Here is a 21,292-nt window from a genome sequence, read left to right as displayed (position 1 = left end):
GCTCTCAATCAACTTCTGGGCCGATTCCTGACTGATAGCAACCCATTCTTTCATAATCACTTCTTGGAGTTTGTCAGAATTAGTGGGTTTTTGTTTGTCCACCCGCCTCTTGAGGATTGACCACAAGTTCTCAATGGGATTAAGATCTGGGGAGTTTCCAGGCCATGGACCCAAAATGTCAACGTTTTGGTCCCCGAGCCACTTAGTTAAAACTTTTGCTTTATGGCACGGTGCTCCATCGTGCTGGAAAATGCATTGTTCTTCACCAAACTGTTGTTGGATTGTTGGAAGAAGTTGCTGTTGGAGGGTGTTTTGGTACCATTTGTTCTGTCCCCACATGAAGGCGATTGAAGGTGTAACTGATAATGACTTTGTGACTGGCCTACCTTCGTATCCAAGCAGTGGAGCAGACCGGACCGGCAGATGCTCAGGTTAGATGGATCCAGACGTAGACATGAGGATGCAATCAAACGGGGGTTTATTTGATCCAGAGCAGTGACATACAGTGGTGTAATACAGGAATACAGTAGATGCTGTGGTGTGGATGTCTTTTCTGAGGCTAACTGCTGAGGCAACTGCTGGTCAAAAACTGATGCCTTCACAAGCCGAGGTGTGTGTCTCCAGTCACAAAGGAATGCAGCACTGAAAAAGGCTACAGGAAGTGACCAGGCCCAAGGCTGCTAAAACCACGCCCAGACATAAAACTTTATAGACAACGAACGAAGCGTGCAGCATACAAATTCCGGCCAGCAGATGGCAGCAGAGAACAATAGATTTAAACAACATAGGTAAAACAAGAAATAATAATACAGTGCAGAAATTCAATATGAAAGGAACAGCACACTCCCCGTCTGAAATTCACTTTGGGGATTTCACTATGACGAATGTCCATAAAATATAAACAACCTGTAAAAAGAACATGTTAGAATGCAAACATAGATTAGTCCTGTTTTCCAACTTGGAATGGAGAAGATCTGCGAAACTAGATACAGTCCTGTTCACCCATCAGGGACGTTCTCGATGGGTCTCATCCAACTGGAGAAACGTTCAAAGCGCTGACAACTGAAGCTGGCGGTTTGCTTTGTTCCAGTGACTAATGCACTAACTTCAGCGCGGATTTCTGGATCATTATCCGGATCCTGAATGCTGAAAACTTCCTGTACACATTCGTCCGCCTCTCCGAGCAGAAACTCTGGACGAAAGACGAATCCAACGGGATTTTGGTTGTTGGGTTCTGTCACCTTCAGATAGGCAACCGCTGCGATGGCCTCCGTGGAGGCATCCGAGAACACGTGGAGTTCTTTCTTTATGCTAGAGGAAAGTGAGGTTTTAATATAGCATCTCGGGATGTGGATCTCATCCAAGGCACACAAAGATCGCTTCCAGGCTTCCCATTTTTGCTCTTTCTCGGAGGGAAGTGGGGTATCCCAATCCTTGACTGTTTCAGAAAACTGTCTCAGTAGAGATTTACCTTGTATGGTGATGGGCGCTACAAATCCCAGCGGATCAAATAGGCTGTTTACCACTGATAGGACGCCTCGCTTTGTGAATGGCTTGTCTGCACAACTTATCTGAAAACCGAAGGAGTCAGCCGAGAGATCCCATCTGAGGCCCAAGCTCCTCTGCACAGGTGGACTGTCCAGTCCCAAGTTAATGTCCTTGAATCCTGGTGCATGATCGCCTGATTCGAAGGCCCTCATAACGGCCAGGCTGTTTGAAGCAATTTTGTGTAGTCTAAGTTTAGCTTGGTACAACATACTTTGAGTCCTTTTGAGCAGATCGATAGCCGCTTCTTCAGTGGGTAGTGATTTGAGTCCATCGTCTACGTAGAAGTCCTTTTCTACAAAGTCTCTGGCGTCTTTACCGTACTCGGATTCTCCCTCTAATGCAGTGCGCCGAAGGCCGTAAGTTGCCACGGCAGGTGAAGGGCTGTTTCCAAATACGTGTACCCTCATACGATATTCTGCCATCTCTGCGTTGGTGTCGTTATTCTTGTACCACAGAAACCTGAGGAAATTCCGGTGGTCCTCCCTGACTACGAAACAGTGGAACATCTGTTCAATGTCGGCGGTGATGGCAACGAGCTCTTTTCTGAACCTCATCAGCACTCTAACTAGGTTATTCGTCAGATTAGGACCTGTGAGAAGGACATCATTAAGAGATACACCTTGATGTTTGGCACTTGAGTCGAAAACGACCCTAATTTGATTAGGTTTCCGTGGGTGATACACTCCAAATGAAGGCAAGTACCAGCACTCGTCATTCTTCTTTAAGGATGGAGCTGGTTCTGCATGGTTGTTGCGGAATATTTTGTCGATAAAGGCAACGATGTGTTCTCTCATCTCAGGCTTACTGTTCATGGTACGCTGAAGAGAGTTAAATCTAGACAGAGCTTGTTCCCTATTGTTCGGGAGTCTCACCCTGGTAGCTCGGAAGGGTAATGGAGAAACCCAGTGATTGGTTTCGTCTTTAAGGAACTCATTGTCCATTATCTTGATAAATTCTCTGTCCTCTACTGACAAAGCTACTTTATCATCGTCCTCGCTTGTGTGAAAGACTAATCTTCCCAAGTTGTCAGCAAAGGGAGGAATGTCGTCAGGTGGTTGTATGAGGTCTGGAGGCTTCTCTTTCACCTCATAGTGATGAGGGCAAGGCTTAATGCAAGTCGTGCGTCCATCTCCACGCACATACGTTTTGAATGAGCGGATTTTTGGTTGATCCAAGCATACATTTCCTATGACTACCCATCCCAAGTCCAGTCTCTGGGCATATGGTGCATAGTCGGGACCATTACACTGTTGACGCACCTTGTGTACCCTTAGATTGTCTCTGCCAAGCAGGAGTAGAATCTCGGCGTTGTTGTCCATAGGTGGGATAACGTTGGCTAGGTGCCTTAGGTGTGGATGGTGAAATGCAGCTTCCGGGGTAGGAATTTCATCCCTATGGTTGGGTATTTGATCGCATTCGATCAGCGTCGGTAGAGGTATTTCTGTATTTCCACTGACGGAACAAGCGATGAATCCTTGTGCCCTCCTGCCGCTAGTCTCTATGCGACCCGAGCAGGTGTTTAAGATGTAGGGTTCTGACGGTCCCTTTATTCCAAAGGCTTCAAAGAATTTAGGTCCTGCTAGGGAGCGGTTGCTTTGGTCGTCAATGATGGCATACATTTTTACTGCCTTTTCTGGTAGCCCCTCCGGGTAGACCTTGATTAGGCATATGCGGGCACAACATTTCTCACTCTGGCCCTCCCCACATACGTCCGAGCATGAGCAGGAAACAGCAGTGGCTGTGTTAGCGTGGTTCTGGGGCTCCCCGCCATGACTTGGAGCAGGACTGGTGGTGACAGCAGCAGGTGAATCCCTTGTGAGTGGAGTTGGGTGCATAGCTGAGGCATGTCTTTCACTATGACACTCCTCACACTTGATAATGGATTTACAGTCCTTAGCCATGTGCTCCAATGAAGCGCAGCACTTGAAACATACCCCAAGCTCGGTCAGGACTTTCCTGCGCTCCTGTATTGTTTTGGATCTAAATCCTCTGCATTTGTTCAGTGAGTGTGGTTTTTTATGAATGGGACATTCACGATTGAAGGCCTTGTCTCCTGATGAGGTAGTGTACTGTCTACCAGTGGGTACTGCAGATGATGGTAGGTTAGTCTTTCTAACATTCACGCTGCTCTTAAAGTCTCTGTGTTTATGTACAATACTTTCATACCTTGATGATGGTGTCACTGAGGCTGTAGTATTGAACTCCAGGAAGTCGAGGCTGGGGTCATTCCTCATCTGGGACTGTTCATCGATGAATCTACAGAAATGAATAAATGGGGGAAAGGTGACGTCATGCACTCTTTTGTACCTTGAGACTGATGCCGCCCACTTCTCTTGCAGGCTGTATGGTAACTTCACGACAATTGGGTTCACCCCATGGGCTGTATCCAGGTAGCACAGCCCGGACAGACGAGGGTCTCTTTTGGCAAGCTCCAGTTCCATGAGCAAATCACTTAAATCCTGAAGCTTATGGACATCCTTGAGACTGATCTTGGGGACGTTCTGCAGTCTCCTGAATAGTGCCTTCTCTATTGCTTCTGCGCTGCCAAAGGTGCGTTCGAGTCTCTGCCAGGCTGCAGCGAGACCTGCTTCTGCTTGTCCCACATAGACAGTTCTAAGGCTCTTGATGCGATTTGTGGAGCCTGGGCCCAGCCAGTTGATCAAGAGGTCGAGCTCCTGCTCTGCAGTTAGGTTGAGGTTGGCGATGGCGGCTATGAAGGTTGCCTTCCAGGCTCTATAGCTCTCCGCACGGTCATCAAATTTTGAGAGACTGGTGTTAATTAGCTCTCTGCTCACCATAAACCTGGCAAACTCAGACATATCTGATTTCTCACTGCTTGTTGCCATGACAACTTGTGATGCCCCTGGGGCGTATAGGCTGCGTGGCGTGAAAGGGTGAGATGCTTCCGGGTAGAATGATGTTGCTGCAGGGTTGAGCTGTGGTCTAGCCTCTGTAGATTCTGATGACTGCTGCTTGAGCTGTGGAGGTAGGCCAGGAAACACCTGGTAGCCATCTTGCTGTAATAACTGTCCTTGAGAGGGTGCGTCTGGGCGACTGTTATTGGATTGCTCAGGTGCTGTGGGTGTCACTGGCACTGCAGGTAGAGCTGACTTGGAGGTTTCAGTGTTGTTGGCTTGGACAGTACTGCACACTGGGGGTGGTGCAGGTAACTGTTTCAGTACGTAGTCGCTGGTGCGATCAGCTGGATCGTCTATCTCCTCTGGTGGTAAGCAGACTGAATCAGGGCCTTGGCTCAATGCTTGCTCAAGTAGTCTTACTCTTGCTAATGCGATTTCCTCTTCCCTCTCTGATTCAAGGATCTTTATTCGAGCTTCTGCTTCTGCCCTCTTGGCTTTTGCCTCCGCTTCTGCTTCTGCCCTCTTGGCTTTTGCCTCCGCTTCTGCCCTCTTGGCTTCTGCCCTCTTGGCTTCTGCCTCCGCTTCTGCCCTCTTGGCTTCTGCCTCCGCTTCTGCCCTCTTGGCTTCTGCCTCCGCTTCTGCCCTCTTGGCTTCTGCTTCAGCCCTCGCAAGGACTTCTTTTTCGGTGAAGGAACGCCTCACTTTGGATTGCTCTGCATTTATGCGGGCCTCTAGTAATCTGTCGCTCAGGGTGGAGCTTCTAGAGCATGATGATCTGTAGGACCGCGAGGAATGTTTGGATGAATGCGATCTGTGTGATCTAGTTTCTTGCAAATGAGAGATACGGAGTTCCACTTTATCTTTAGCATCCAGCACCATGGCGTCTCTTTGTCTGTCTATTGATTCTGCCTTGCACAATTCTGACGGGGCTTCTTCAATATTAGAGTCTTTTAGAAAGGTTATATACCTTGTGGACAGTCTCTTGTATCTTTCATGGGCTGCGTTCAGCCGCCCGACGGCAACTTGTAAACTGGTGGCATCGCCTGAGGAGGACTTAAATCCTGATATGAGGGAGGAAACTCGTTCCCATAGCTCTTCCAGGTTGTCACATAGCTCATCTTTCCTGGTGTGATAATTTTCTGTGATCTTTATAGTTGGTTTGAGAGAGCGCGTTGGTCGCGTGACTTGGTCTGCTGGAAGTGTGGTTTCTACCTCGAGCTCTTCATAATGATCAGTATCAGGTAGCATTTGTTTTGTTTCATCACTGGGGAACTGTACGAGGTCCTTTTCGGCCATTTTTTTTTAAGGTGCGCTGTCTCTTTAAGAAAATGAACTTTTGAATTGGGGGCTGAAAATTGCTGTGCGGCTCAGATGAGGCACCCCGATGAGTTTCCCAAGGTGTTTTAAGTGGATAGCAGGGTTTTGGTTTGAGGGAGGCCCCGCGTGTGTGAACAGTCCTTATATCGTGCGAGCAAGGGTTAATATAGGATGTAGAAAGTGGCTTGGCGAGTAGTGGAGGACTTCCAGGCGAGAGTATATCTACTGCGGACACGCCGTGCTTCCCCTTGGGCTTATGGGACGTGCACTGTTGCCGGGCAGATTTGCTGGGAGTGGGCCTGTTGCAGGGGAGGTTCCTGAGTGTGGCCCTGGGCTCTGAGGGAACCTGTAGCCGGGCATTGGACATTCAGACGGGTATTGACTGGGGTATAAGGCTTTAAGGCAGTTTTTGACTGTTCTGTCCCCACATGAAGGCGATTGAAGGTGTAACTGATAATGACTTTGTGACTGGCCTACCTTCGTATCCAAGCAGTGGAGCAGACCGGACCGGCAGATGCTCAGGTTAGATGGATCCAGACGTAGACATGAGGATGCAATCAAACGGGGGTTTATTTGATCCAGAGCAGTGACATACAGTGGTGTAATACAGGAATACAGTAGATGCTGTGGTGTGGATGTCTTTTCTGAGGCTAACTGCTGAGGCAACTGCTGGTCAAAAACTGATGCCTTCACAAGCCGAGGTGTGTGTCTCCAGTCACAAAGGAATGCAGCACTGAAAAAGGCTACAGGAAGTGACCAGGCCCAAGGCTGCTAAAACCACGCCCAGACATAAAACTTTATAGACAACGAACGAAGCGTGCAGCATACAAATTCCGGCCAGCAGATGGCAGCAGAGAACAATAGATTTAAACAACATAGGTAAAACAAGAAATAATAATACAGTGCAGAAATTCAATATGAAAGGAACAGCACACCATTCTTTATTCATGGCTGTGTTTTTGGGCAAAATTGTGAGTGAGCCCACTCCCTTGGATGAGAAGCAACCCCACACATGAATGGTTTTAGGATGCTTTACTGTTGGCATGACACAGGACTGATGGTAGCGCTCACCTTTTCTTCTCCGGACAAGCCTTTTTCCAGATGCCCCAAACAATCGGAAAGAGGCTTCATCGGAGAATATGACTTTGCCCCAGTCCTCAGCAGTCCATTCACCATACTTTCTGCAGAAGATCAATCTGTCCCTGATGTTTTTTTTGGAGAGAAGTGGCTTCTTTGCTGCCCTTCTTGACACCAGGCCATCTTCCAAAAGTCTTTGCCTCACTGTGCGTGCAGATGCGCTCACACCTGCCTGCTGCCATTCCTGAGCAAGCTCTGCACTGGTGGCACTCCGATCCCGTAGCTGAATCCTCTTTAGGAGACGATCCTGGCGCTTGCTGGACTTTCTTGGACGCCCTGAAGCCTTCTTAACAAGAATTGAACCTCTTTCCTTGAAGTTCTTGATGATCCTATAAATTGTTGATTGAGGTGCAATCTTAGTAGCCACAATATCCTTGCCTGTGAAGCCATTTTTATGCAACGCAATGATAGCTGCACTCGTTTCTTTGCAGGTCACCATGGTTAACAATGGAAGAACAATGATTTCAAGCATCTCCCTCCTTTTAACATGTCAAGTCTGCCATTTTAACCCAATCAGCCTGACATAATGATCTCCAGCCTTGTGCTCGTCAACATTCTCACCTGAGTTAACAAGACGATTACTGAAATGATCTCAGCAGGTCCTTTAATGACAGCAATGAAATGCAGTGGAAAGGTTTTTTGGGGATTAAGTTAATTTTCATGGCAAAGAAGGACTATGCAATTCATCTGATCACTCTTCATAACATTCTGGAGTATATGCAAATTGCTATTATAAAAACTTAAGCAGCAACTTTTCCAATTTCCAATATTTATGTCATTCTCAAAACTTTTGGCCACGACTGTAAGACCTTATATTGATACAGCCCCTGAGGCATGATGAAGGCAGTTTTCTCTTTGGCAGCCTCCGTTAAGGGCACCTGCCAGTACCCAGTACCCTGTACCCTTTTGTGAGGTCCAAAACAGAAAAATACCGGGCTTGTCCTAACCTCTCGATGAGCTCATCCACCTGTGGCATGGGATACGCATCGAATTTGGAAACCTTGTTAAGTTTTCGAAAGTCGTTACAAAACCTCAAAGTCCCGTCCGGCTTGGGTATCAATACTATAGGACGGGCCCACTCACTTTTTGACTCCTCAGTTATGTCTAGCTGCAACATTAGCTGCACCTCCTCCGATATGGCTTGACTCGGTATGGTTTTAATCAGACTTTTGCCTGAGGCTCAGTGACAATGTCATGCTGGATTATGGAAGTGCGTCCAGGGAGGTCCAAGAACAAATCCGTGTTCCGACTAACGAACTCCCTGGCCTCAGAGAGGCCGGTACCTCTTCTCCTACTCTTCTGTACAGGTTTCCCTATGCTTCCACGGTTTGAGTAAATTCACATGGTAAACCTGCTCTGGCTTTCGCCGCCCTGGCTGGTGTACCTTGTAGTTTACATCTCCAATTTTCTCGAGTACCTCGTAGGGCCCCTGCCACCTAACCATGAACTTACTGTCCACGGTTGGCACCAGAACCAAAACCCGATCACCCGGGTTAAAGATCCGGACCCGAGCCTGCCGATTATAGACCAGACTCTGAGCTCGCTGAGCTGCCTCCATATGCTCCCTAACAAAAGGCAACACTGTCTCTATCCGATCTTGCATCTGGGTAACATACTCAATGACACTTTTATGTGAAGTGGGTTGTTGTTCCCATGCCTCTTTGGCCACGTACAAGAAACCACGAGGGTGTCTGCCATATAGCAGTTCGAAGGGCGAGAATCCAGAGGCCTGGGGTACCTCTCGCACTGTGAACATGAGATAGGGCAGAAGGAGGTCCCAGTCCTTCCCATCTTTAGCCACCACCCTTTTCAACATATTTTTTAATGTTTGGTTAAACCTTTCTACCATACTGTCCGTTTGCGGATGGTAAACGGACGTCCGTAGCTGTTGGTCGGTCAGAACCTCTTTAGGTAGTCCTACTCGGAAAAACATCTCCATTAATTCCTTAGCTATGAGTTTGGCCGAGGTATGTAGCAGTGGCACGGCCTCCGGGTACCGAGTGGCGTAGTCTAGAATGACTAAGATGTGTTGATGCCCTCTGGCGGACTTCGGTACTGGGCATATGAGGTCCATAGCTATTAGGTCAAACAGTACTTCAATAATCGGGAGAGGTACTAGGAGACTACGGAAATGTGGCTAGTTATCTGGCAAGTCGGGCAAGACTTACAAAACTCTTCCACTTTTTTGAATATGCTGGGCCAGTGAAACTGCTGTAGAATACGATTCTTAGTTTTCTGCAGCCCCAGGTGACCCTTGAGAACGTGTTGGTGGGCTAGATCTAACACAAGCTTGCGATAAGCCTTGGGGACCACCAACTGTTCAGTAGGCTCACTCCGTCTACTATTAACACATTTTCCCAGGCGCGGGATAGGGTTGGGTCCCGACGTTGGGGCGGTACCAAAATTACCCCCGGAGACATTGACGTCTGCCAATTCAGGACCCGGCGGCACGGTTCTCCACGTCTCCCACCATCACACTTAGAGGGGTTGTCTCCCCCTCTTCCACCGAAGTGGCGGTCACCCCTACCGCTGGCCCTTCGGTCTCAGGTTCCCAGGGTTCTGGTCTCCCCCCTGAGCTGGGCCACTCTGCTAGGGTTACCCCTGTCTCATGGGTATCAGTCACTCTCATAGCAGGCCACAGTGCCAGGAAGTCTCTCCCTATTATGAGTTCATAATGTACATTTGTGGCGACAGCCACCTCGTGAGTCCATCTACCGGCCACCATAGTTAGAGACACCAGCGCGGTGGGGTAGTCTTTTAAGTCTCCGTGGATGCACATCACCCCGACTTTCCAGCCAGTATACTCAGGGGACAGGACCAGGGTAGCCCTTACTAGGGTCACCAGACTCCCTGAGTCCAGCAGAGCCTTCGCCGGAGTGTCTCCCACTTCCACCTGGCACAAATGATATAGAGACTCTGGGGTACCTGTTGCACACAGCCTCCTGACATATAGCGACTGACGGTAGCCATAGTTAATGTCCATGGGCTCAACCCGATGGGGACAGTCAGCCCTTACATGGCCGGGCTCCTGACACCGCCAGCAAACTATCGGAGCCAGGTCTGCCATGGGTACATCCCGGGCGGGTTTTATTGGCTCAAATCTGGGTGGAGATTTCCAGGGTTTTCCAGGAGACAACTGACCGGTCCAGTGCTGGAGAGGGTATGGCAAAGCCCTCCAGAACATATCGGCTAACATACGATCCAGCATAGCAGTGGAACTCAGCATGTCAGGCTGTAGCCATTTTTGCAAGAGGGGAAGTAAGTTATAATACTGGGGTCTTGCAGGCTCAGCCGTGTTGAACCTCCACTGATGCACCCGCTGGGCCCGGACCATCACATTCACCCCCAGTCTTGCCAGAATCTCATCCTTGACTTTCTGGTAATCGGCCGCTTGATCGTCCGGCAAGTCTAAATAAGCCCGCTGGGAATCGGATACCAGGAACGGAGCGACGACCTCAGCCCACTGGTCACGTGGTAGCTTTTCCCTGATGGCCACTTTCTTGTACATCACCAGGTAGGTTTCCACCTACCCACCCCCATGCTTCACAGTAGGTATGGTGTTCTTTGGATGCAACTCAGCATTCTTTCTCCTCCTGTCATGCCCTGCTCGGACGGTGTGCGGAGGTCTGTCAGATTGGCAGCACGTGTCTAACCATTTGTTTTGCTTTGTTTTGGAATCATGCTGGATCCGCCTTCCTTCAGGTGCTCTGGGTGGGGTCATTGGCTTAAATTGCCTTCTCTCCCAGAGGGCCGCGTGGGTTATAGAATTCAGTCTGGCCTTGGATTCAAGGAAGGAAGGATTGTCTGTTCCAGCTCAGATAAGTTTGGTTTCTGTTTTTGTTATTTGCGGTCTAGGCTGTTTGTGTGTCTTCTGCCCCTTCTCCCCTTTCACCATCTCAGGGATTCTAGGGTGTTTGCAGTCCAGGCACGAGGACACATTATTCCTACCATCTAGGTCTGAATGTGGGCTTAGCAGCGTAGGGACAGAAGTCAGGGATATGCTAGGAGGTGACCATTCCCCAGCATCTCGCCTAGACACTTGTTTATTTGGTTGTCTGTATATCTGAGATACTGTCCGCCGTGACACCTCCAAACACGAAGAGTTGAGTTTTTACCAAAAAGTTCTACTTTGGTTTCATCTGACCATATGACATTCTCCCAATTCTCTTCTGGATCATCCAAATGCTCTCTAGCAAACTTCAGACGGGCCTGGACATGTACTGGCTTAAGCAGGGGGACATGTCTGGCACTGCAGGATTTGAGTCCCTGGCGGGATAGTGTGTTACTGATGGTAGCCTTTGTTATTTTGGTCCCAGCTCTCGTGTGGTTCTGGGATTTTTGCTCACCGTTCTTGTGATCATTTTGACCCCACAGGGTGAGATCTCGCGTGGAGCCCCAGATCGAGGGAGATTATCAGTGGTCTTGTATGTCTTCCATTTTTTAATAAGTTGATTTCTTCACACCAAGCTGCTTGCCCATTGCAGATTCAGTCTTCCCATCCTGGTGCAGGTCTACAATTTTGTTTCTGGTCTCCTTCGACAGCTCTTTGGTCTTGGCCATAGTGGAGTTTGGAGTGTGACTGTTTTAGGTTGTGGACAGGTGTCTTTTATACTGATAACAAGTTCAAACAGGTGCCATTAACTCCTTAAGGACTGGGCTCATTTTTACCTTAAAGGGCTTCTGTCAGCCCACTAAACCGTTTTTTTTTTTTTTTTGTTTAATAATAATCCCTACACTGCGATCTCTGCATACATAAGTAAAATAATAATTTACGTTCAGTAGAATTTGATAAAACGCTATTTTTATAATATGTAAATTACCTTGCTACCAGCAAGTAGGACGGCTACTTCAATATCTGGCGCCTGCACCGCGGCCGTACCAATCTTCAATCTGCGCAGGCGCACTGAGAGGCGGCCACTCACTCGGCCGCTCCATCCTCAATGCGCCTGCGCCGATGACGTCACATCTACACCCGGTGCAGGCGCATTGAGGAGCGAGCGGCCGAGTGAGTGGCCGCCTCTCAGTGCGCCTGCGCAGATTGAAGATAGGTACGGCCCCGGCGCAGGCACCAGATATTGAATGAAAACAGGCAGGGCCAGCAGAGAACAATTCCGTTCCCTGGCCCTGTCAATCACAATGCGGAGGGGGCGTCATTAGGCTCGGAGGATGCGGCTGCTACCAGCAAGTAGCCGCCCTACTTGCTGGTAGCAAGGTAATTTACATATTATAAAAATAGCGTTTTATCAAATTCTACTGAACGAAAATTATTATTTTACTTATGTATGCAGAGATCGCAGTGTAGGGATTATTATTGAACAAAAAAAAAAAAACGGTTTAGTGGGCTGACAGAAGCCCTTGAAGGACCAGGCCAATTTTTGCAAATCTGACCAGTGTCACTTTATGTGGTGATAACTTAAAAACGCTTTGACTTATCCAGGCCATTCTGAGATTGTTATCTCGTCACGTATTGTACTTCATGACACTGGTAAAATGGTGTAAAAAAAAAAATCATTTTTATTTATAAAAAAAATACCAAATTTACCAAAAAATGCACATTTACAAGTTTCAATTTCTCCACTTCTATAATACATAGTAATACCTACAAAAATAGTTATTACTTTACATTCCCCATATGTCTACTTCAGGTTTGGATCATTTTGGGAATGACATTTTATTTTTTGGGGATGTTACAAGGCTTAGAAGTTTAGAAGCAAATCTTGAAATTTTTCTGAAATTTTCAAAAACCCACTTTTTAAGGACCAGTTCAGGTCTGAAGTCACTTTGTGAGGCTTACTTAATAGAAACCACCCAAAAATGACCCCATTCTAGAAACTACACCCCTCAAGGTAGTCAAAACAGTTTTTACAAACTTTGTTAACCCTTAGGTGTTCCACAAGAATTAATGGAAAATAGAGATAACATTTCAAAATTGCACTTTTTTGGCAGATTTTCCATTTTAATATTTTTTTTCCAGTTACAAAGCAAGGGTTAACAGCCAAACAAAACTCAATATTTATGGCCCTGATTCTGTAGTTTACAGAAACGCCCCATATGTGGTCGTAAACTGCTGTACGGGCACACGGCAGGGTGCAGAAGGAAAGGAATGCCATACGGTTTTTGGAAGGCAGATTTTGCTGGACTGGTTTTTTGAAACCATGTCCCATTTGAAGCCCCCCTGATGCACCCCTAGAGTAGAAACTCCAAAAAAGTTACCCCATTTTAGAAACTACAGGATAGGGTGGCAGCTTTGTTGGTATTAGTTTAGGGTACATATGATTTTTGGTTGCTCTATATTACACTTTTTGTGAGGCAAGGTAACAAGAAATAGCTGTTTTGGCACCGTTTTCATTTTTTGTTATTTACAACATTCATCTGACAGGTTAGATCATGTGGTATTTTTATAGAGCAGGTTGTCACGGACGCGACAATACCAAATATGACAACTTTTTTTGGTTGTTTGTTTCAGTTTTACATAACATTTTTATTTTTAGTGTCTCCACATTCTTAAAGCCATAGTTTTATTTACTTTTTGGGCGACTGTCTTTGTAGGGGCTAATTTTTTTCGGGATGAGATGACGGTTGGATTGGCAATATTTTGGGGTGCGTATGACTTTTTTATCGCTTGGTATTACACTTTTTGTGATGTAAGGTGGCAAAAAATGGCTTTTTTTACACCGTTTTTTTTTTTTTTTTTTTACAGTATTCACCTGAGAGGTTAGTTCATGTGATATTTCTATAGAGCAGGTTATTACAGATGCAGCGATACCTAATATGTATACTTTTTTTTTTTGTGTAAGTTTTACACAATAATATCATAAAATCATGTTTTAGTGTCTCCATATCCTGAGAGTCATAGTTTTTTCAGTTTTTCGGGATTATCTTAGGTAGGGTCTCATATTTTGTAGGATGAGATGATGGTTTGATTGGCACTATTTTGGGGTGCATATGACTTTTTGATCGCTTGCTATTACACTTTTTGTGATGTGGCTTTTTTTACACCGTTTTTTTTTTTTTTACGTTCACCTGAGGGGTTAGGTCATGTGATATTTTTATAGAGCAAGTTATTACGGACACGGCAATACCTAATATGTATACTTTTTTTATTTACTTACGTTTTACACAATAACAGCTTTTTTAAAACAAAAAAAATGATGTTTTAGTGTCTCCATATTCTGAGCCATTTTTTTTGGCGATTGTCTTAGGTAGGGGCTCATTTTTGGCAGGATGAGGTGACAGATTGGTACTATTTTGGTGGGCATACGCCTTTTTGATCGCTTGCTGTTGTACTTTTAGTGATGTAAGGTGACAATTTTTTTTTATTTAGCACAGTTTTTATTTTTTATTTTTTACGGTGTTCATCTGAGGGGTTAGGTCATGTGATATGTTTATAGAGCCAGTCGATGTGGACGCGGCGATACCTAATTACTTTATTTTTTCCCTTTTTTTTTACTTTATTTGGAAAAAATTACATTTTTGTTTTTTTTTTACTTGAAACTTTAAATTTTTGGGGGGGAAAACTTTATTTTTTTAACAATTTTTCTCACTTTATTTTTTGTCCCACTTTGGGACTTCAACTTTTGGGGGTCTGATCCCCTTTACAATGCATTCCAATACTTCTGTATTGGAATGCATTGGCTGTATGAGTAATACAGTGTGTATTACTCATACAGCTTCCTGCCTGTGAGATCCAGGGGGCTGGATCTCACAGGTTCTTCACCGGAAGGCAGCCCCATTCCCTAAGGAAAGCATCGCGCTGCCTTCTCTGCTATAGGGTCCCCGTCACAGCAGCACGGGGACCCGATAGCCACTGCACTTGCCGCCCGAACCACCCGGAAACACTGCAAATCGCAGGTCTGAATTGATCACAGGACCCCCCCCCCCCCCTGTGCATTGTCCGTCATGTGTCCCCAAGAGGTTAATACAGGTAATGAGTGGAGGACAGAGGAGCCAGACATCTTGCTTGTTTGTAGGTGACCAAATACTTATTTTACCAAGGAATTTACCAATTAATTTATTCGAAATCCTACAATGTGATTTCATGTATTCTTTCCCCCATTCTGTCTCACTGCTCATGCACGCATTCTCCACCAATTGTGGGGTTTCACTCTGGTAGACACGATTAGCGGATGCAGTATAGAGGCAACAACAAGTTCTTTGGATCAAACAGTTCAGTGTTTTATTCACACTTTTAGGCAAGTGATAAAACAAGCAGTCATAATCAAACAAAAAGTCACTTTGTGGTGTTGGTGTTAATTCACACCATGCGGCAATTCTGCCTCAAAGAGTCCTTGACCATAGCAGCACCAACCTGTTTTCACGCCAAACAGGTAGCAAGCCTTCATCCAGATACAAGGCTCCCAGATCCCAACACAGAGACCTCGCTTCTGAGCCCAGCTGCCTATTTAAGGACAGCCAGGTGCTGCCAAAACGCAGACCAGCACTTAAAGGGTTTCTGTCACCCCCATTTTTGGTATTAAACAGGCTGACATTATAGATGTGAAAATGTCACCTGAATTTAACTCTGCATTACTTTTATTTAAGTATGTCCCCGTTTTCGTGTAATTTTAACTTTTATTATATGCAAATGAGCCTCTAGGAGCAGGGGGGGCGTTGCACCTGCTCCTAGAGGCTCCGTTTGACCACCTCATTTCTACGCCCTTCTGTCCTGATTGACAGGGCCAGGACAGCGTCTGCCGTGTAAATCTCGCACCTGCGCCGTCCCGTTCAGTATTCGGCGCAGGCGCAGTGAGATATTGGCCTCTGTTGTGCTCCAAGGATTTTTTTAAAACGTCTCTCAATAACTTTCTTATGTTTACAAAGAAACTGTTAAAAAAAAATATATATATTTATTCCATGTGAAGAAACTGTCCAGTGGGAATCCTTCTAACCAGAGGCTTCAGATGTTGACTTTGGGCTAACAGAATTCCATTATGGATTCCGCTACCACGGACAGAACTTTGTTTTCCATCCAGCATAACAGAAACCAGACGGATCTGTTATACTTGCCCATATACTTCTATTATGACAGATCAAAACGGAATGCCTCTAAAGGTTTCCGTTTTGATTTCCATCTTATGGATTCCGTTATTTTCTGTTATAACCATCTTATAACGGAAAGCCATAACGGAATACAAAACATTGATGTGAACAAGCCCTTACAAAGCTCTTAGAATTGGTTGTTTACAAAGTTTTTTTTATTTCGAAAAGGTGACTGTATCCAACCAGGAGGCAATGAAAGGTTCTGTTTCTTCCTATCAAGTGTTTTGCTCACCACTAAGCTCTTATTCTTTATTAATAACAAATTTAAAAAATGTAGATGTAAAATATTGCAACATTTGTAAATCACGTATTTTTTTTCTTAAACTTTCTTTACATTATTTGCAACAGTGTCATCTTCTGGTTAACAAAGGGAACTACATAATCTACACTTACACATTTCTAAGTAAGTTGGCCTGCCTACAGGATGACATATACTGGAAATAATGTATGGGATATTGATATACAATAGTTCACTGCTATCTTCAACCAAAAACAGCATGGTCTAGTAATAGCTTCAAGCATTTTGTAAGTATGTTAATTGATTAACCACCTCCGGACCGCCTAACGCAGGATCGCGTTCCGGAGGTGGCAGCGCTGCGCACAGTCACGCATATACGCGTCATCTCGCGAGACGCGAGATTTCCTGTGAACGCGCGCACACAGGCGCGCGCGCTCACAGGAACGGAAGGTAAGAGAGTTGATCTCCAGCCTGCCAGCGGCGATCGTTCGCTGGCAGGCTGGAGATGTGTTTTTTTTAACCCCTAACAGGTATATTAGACGCTGTTTTGATAACAGCGTCTAATATACCTGCTACCTGGTCCTCTGGTGGTCCCCTTTGTTTGGATCGACCACCAGAGGACACAGGTAGCTCAGTAAAGTAGCACCAAGCACCACTACACTACACTACACCCCCCCCCCCATCACTTATTAACCCCTTATTAGCCCCTGATCACCCCTAATCACCCCTGATCACCCCATATAGACTCCCTGATCACCCCCCTGTCATTGATTACCCCCCTGTCATTGATCAACCCCCTGTAAAGCTCCATTCAGACGTCCGCATGATTTTTACGGATCCACTGATAGATGGATCGGATCCGCAAAACGCATCCGGACGTCTGAATGAAGCCTTACAGGGGCATGATCAATGACTGTGGTGATCACCCCATATAGACTCCCTGATCACCCCCCTGTCATTGATTACCCCCCTGTCATTGATTACCCCCCTGTAAAGCTCCATTCAGATGTCCGCATGATTTTTACGGATGCACTGATACATGGATCGGATCCGCAAAACGCATCCGGTCGTCTGAATGAAGCCTTACAGGGGCATGATCAATGACTGTGGTGATCACCCCCCTGTCATTGATTACCCCCCTGTAAAGCTCCATTCAGATGTCCGCATGATTTTTACGGATGCACTGATAGATGGATCGGATCCGCAAAACGCATCCGGACGTCTGAATGAAGCCTTACAGGGGCATGATCAATGACTGTGGTGATCACCCCATATAGACTCCCTGATCACCCCCCTGTCATTGATCACCCCCCTGTCATTGATTACCCCCCTGTAAAGCTCCATTCAGATGTCCGCATGATTTTTACGGATGCACTGATAGATGGATCGGATCCGCAAAACGCATCCGGACGTCTGAATGAAGCCTTACAGGGGCATGATCAATGACTGTGGTGATCACCCCATATAGACTCCCTGATCACCCCCCTGTAAAGCTCCATTCAGATGTCCGCATGATTTTTACGGATGCACTGATACATGGATCGGATCCGCAAAACGCATCCGGTCGTCTGAATGAAGCCTTACAGGGGCATGATCAATGACTGTGGTGATCACCCCCCTGTCATTGATTACCCCCCTGTAAAGCTCCATTCAGATGTCCGCATGATTTTTACGGATGCACTGATAGATGGATCCGATCCGCAAAACGCATCCGGACGTCTGAATGAAGCCTTACAGGGGCATGATCAATGACTGTGGTGATCACCCCATATAGACTCCCTGATCACCCCCCTGTCATTGATCACCCCCCTGTCATTGATTACCCCCCTGTAAAGCTCCATTCAGATGTCCGCATGATTTTTACGGATGCACTGATAGATGGATCGGATCCGCAAAACGCATCCGGACGTCTGAATGAAGCCTTACACGGGCGTGATCAATGACTGTGGTTATCACCCCATATAGACTCCCTGATCACCCCCCTGTCATTGATTACCCCCCTGTCATTGATCACCCCCCTGTCATTGATCACCCCCCTGTCATTGATCACCCCCCTGTCATTTATCACCCCCCTGTCATTTAGCACCCCTCTGTAAGGCTCCATTCAGATATTTTTTTGGCCCAAGTTAGCAGAATTTTTTTTTTTTTTTCTTACAAAGTCTCATATTCCACTAACTTGTGTCAAAAAATAAAATCTCACATGAACTCACCATACCCCTCACGGAATCCAAATGCGTAAAATTTTTTAGACATTTATATTCCAGACTTCTTCTCACGCTTTAGGGCCCCTAGAATGCCAGGGCAGTATAAATACCCCACATGTGACCCCATTTCGGAAAGAAGACACCCCCAGGTATTCCGTGAGGGGCATATTGAGTCCATAAAAGATTGAAATTTTTGTCCCAAGTTAGCGGAACGGGAGACTTTGTGAGAAAAAAATTAAAAATATCAATTTCCGCTAACTTGTGCCAAAAAAAAAAAATTTCTATGAACTCGCCATGCCCCTCATTGAATACCTTGGGGTGTCTTCTTTCCAAAATGGGGTCACATGTGGGGTATTTATACTGCCCTGGCATTCTAGGGGCCCCAAAGCGTGAGAAGAAGTCTGGTATCCAAATGTCTAAAAATGCCCTCCTAAAAGGAATTTGGGCACCTTTGCGCATCTAGGCTGCAAAAAAGTGTCACACATCTGGTATCGCCGTACTCAGGAGAAGTTGGGGAATGTGTTTTGGGGTGTCATTTTACATATACCCATGCTGGGTGAGAGAAATATCTTGGTCAAATGCCAACTTTGTATAAAATAATGGGAAAAGTTGTCTTTTGCCAAGATATTTCTCTCACCCAGCATGGGTATATGTAAAATGACACCCCAAAACACATTCCCCAACTTCTCCTGAATACGGCGATACCACATGTGTGACACTTTTTTGCAGCCTAGGTGGGCAAAGGGGCCCATATTCCAAAGAGCACCTTTAGGATTTCACAGGTCATTTACCTACTTACCACACATTAGGGCCCCTGGAAAATGCCAGGGCAGTATAACTACCCCACAAGTGACCCCATTTTGGAAAGAAGACACCCCAAGGTTTTCCGTGGGGGGCATGGCGAGTTCCTAGAATTTTTTATTTTTTGTCACAAGTTAGTGGAAAATGATGATTTTTTTTTTTTTTTTTTTTTTTCATACAAAGTCTCATATTCCACAAACTTGTGACAAAAAATAAAAACTTCCATGAACTCACTATGCCCATCAGCGAATACCTTGGGGTCTCTTCTTTCCAAAATGGGGTCACTTGTGGGGTAGTTATACTGCCCTGGCATTCTAGGGGCCCAAATGTGTGGTAAGGAGTTTGAAATCAAATTCTGTAAAAAATGACCTGTGAAATCCGAAAGGTGCTCTTTGGAATATGGGCCCCTTTGCCCACCTAGGCTGCAAAAAAGTGTCACACATCTGGTATCTCCGTAATCGGGAGAAGTTGGGGAATGTGTTTTGGGGTGTCATTTTACATATACCCATGCTGGGTGAGAGAAATATCTTGGCAAAAGACAACTTTTCCCATTTTTTTATACAAAGTTGGCATTTGACCAAGATATTTATCTCACCCAGCATGGGTATATGTAAAAAGACACCCCAAAACACATTCCTCAACTTCTCCTGAATACAGAGATACCAGATGTGTGACACTTTTTTGCAGCCTAGGTGGGCAAAGGGGCCCACATTCCAAAGAGCACCTTTCGGATTTCACAGGTCATTTACCTACTTACCACACATTTGGGCCCCTAGAATGCCAGGGCAGTATAACTACCCCACAAGTGACCCCATTTTGGAAAGAAGAGACCCCAACGTATTCGCTGATGGGCATAGTGAGTTCATGGAAGTTTTTATTTTTTGTCACAAGTTTGTGGAATATGAGACTTTGTATGAAAAAAAAAAAAAAAAAAAAATCATCATTTTCCACTAACTTGTGACAAAAAATAAAAAATTCTAGGAACTCGCCATGCCCCTCACGGAATACCTTGGGGTGTCTTCTTTCCAAAATGGGGTCACTTGTGGGGTAGTTATACTGCCCTGGTATTCTAGGGGCCCAAATGTGTGGTAAGGAGTTTGAAATCAAATTCAGGAAAAAATGAGGAGTGAAATCCGAAAGGTGCTCTTTGGAATATGGGCCCCTTTGCCCACCTAGGCTGCAAAAAAGTGTCACACATCTGGTATCCCCGTACTCAGGAGAAGTTGAGGAATGTGTTTTGGGGTGTCTTTTTACATATACCCATGCTGGGTGAGATAAATATCTTGGTCAAATGACAACTTTGTATAAAAAAATGGGAAAAGTTGTCTTTTGCCAAGATATTTCTCTCACCCAGCATGGGTATATATAAAATGACACCCCAAAACACATTCCCCACCTTCTCCTGAGTACGGAGATACCAGATGTGTGACACTTTTTTGCAGCCTAGGTGGGCAAAGGGGCCCATATTCCAAAGAGCACCTTTCGGATTTCACAGGTCATTTTTTACAGAATTTGATTTCAAACTCCTTACCACACATTTGGGCCCCTAGAATGCCAGGGCAGTATAACTACCCCACAAGTGACCCCATTTTGGAAAGAAGAGACCCCAAGGTATTCGCTGATGGGCATAGTGAGTTCATAGAAGTTTTTATTTTTTGTCACAAGTTAGTGGAATATGAGACTTTGTAAGGAAAAAAAAAAAAAAAAAAAAATCATCATTTTCCGCTAACTTGTGACAAAAAATAAAAAGTTCTATGAACTCACTATGCCCATCAGCGAATACCTTAGGGTGTGTACTTTCAGAAATGGGGTCATTTGTGGGGTGTTTGTACTGTCTGGGCATTGTAGAACCTCAGGAAACATGACAGGTGCTCAGAAAGTCAGAGCTGCTTCAAAAAGCGGAAATTCACATTTTTGTACCATAGTTTGTAAACGCTATAACTTTTACCCAAACCATTTTTTTTTTACCCAAACATTTTTTTTTTATCAAAGACATGTAGAACTATAAATTTAGAGCAAAATTTCTATATGGATGTCGTTTTTTTTTGCAAAATTTTACAACTGAAAGTGAAAAATGTCATTTTTTTGCAAAAAAATCGTTAAATTTCGATTAATAACAAAAAAAGTAAAAATGTCAGCAGCAATGAAAT

At 45.4% G+C, this 21,292-nt stretch overlaps 1 long non-coding RNA gene across 1 annotated transcript; it reads right to left on the bottom strand.

Moving 5' to 3' along the window:
- Positions 1-287: 287 nt before the first annotated feature.
- Positions 288-20,160, bottom strand: LOC120991529. The gene is made up of 4 exons (XR_005776708.1): positions 20,151-20,160; positions 14,801-14,928; positions 5,592-5,599; positions 288-297 (listed from the first exon to the last, which is right to left on the bottom strand). It is a non-coding gene; the product is annotated as an uncharacterized LOC120991529 (long non-coding RNA).
- Between the last annotated feature and the right edge of the window lie 1,132 nt (positions 20,161-21,292).

This window comes from Bufo bufo, chromosome 2, assembly GCF_905171765.1.
Source record: "Bufo bufo chromosome 2, aBufBuf1.1, whole genome shotgun sequence".
NCBI classification, from domain to species: domain Eukaryota; kingdom Metazoa; phylum Chordata; class Amphibia; order Anura; family Bufonidae; genus Bufo; species Bufo bufo.
The sequence above is the reverse complement of the archived record's forward strand: the minus strand, read 5'-3'. Positions and strand labels throughout refer to the sequence as shown.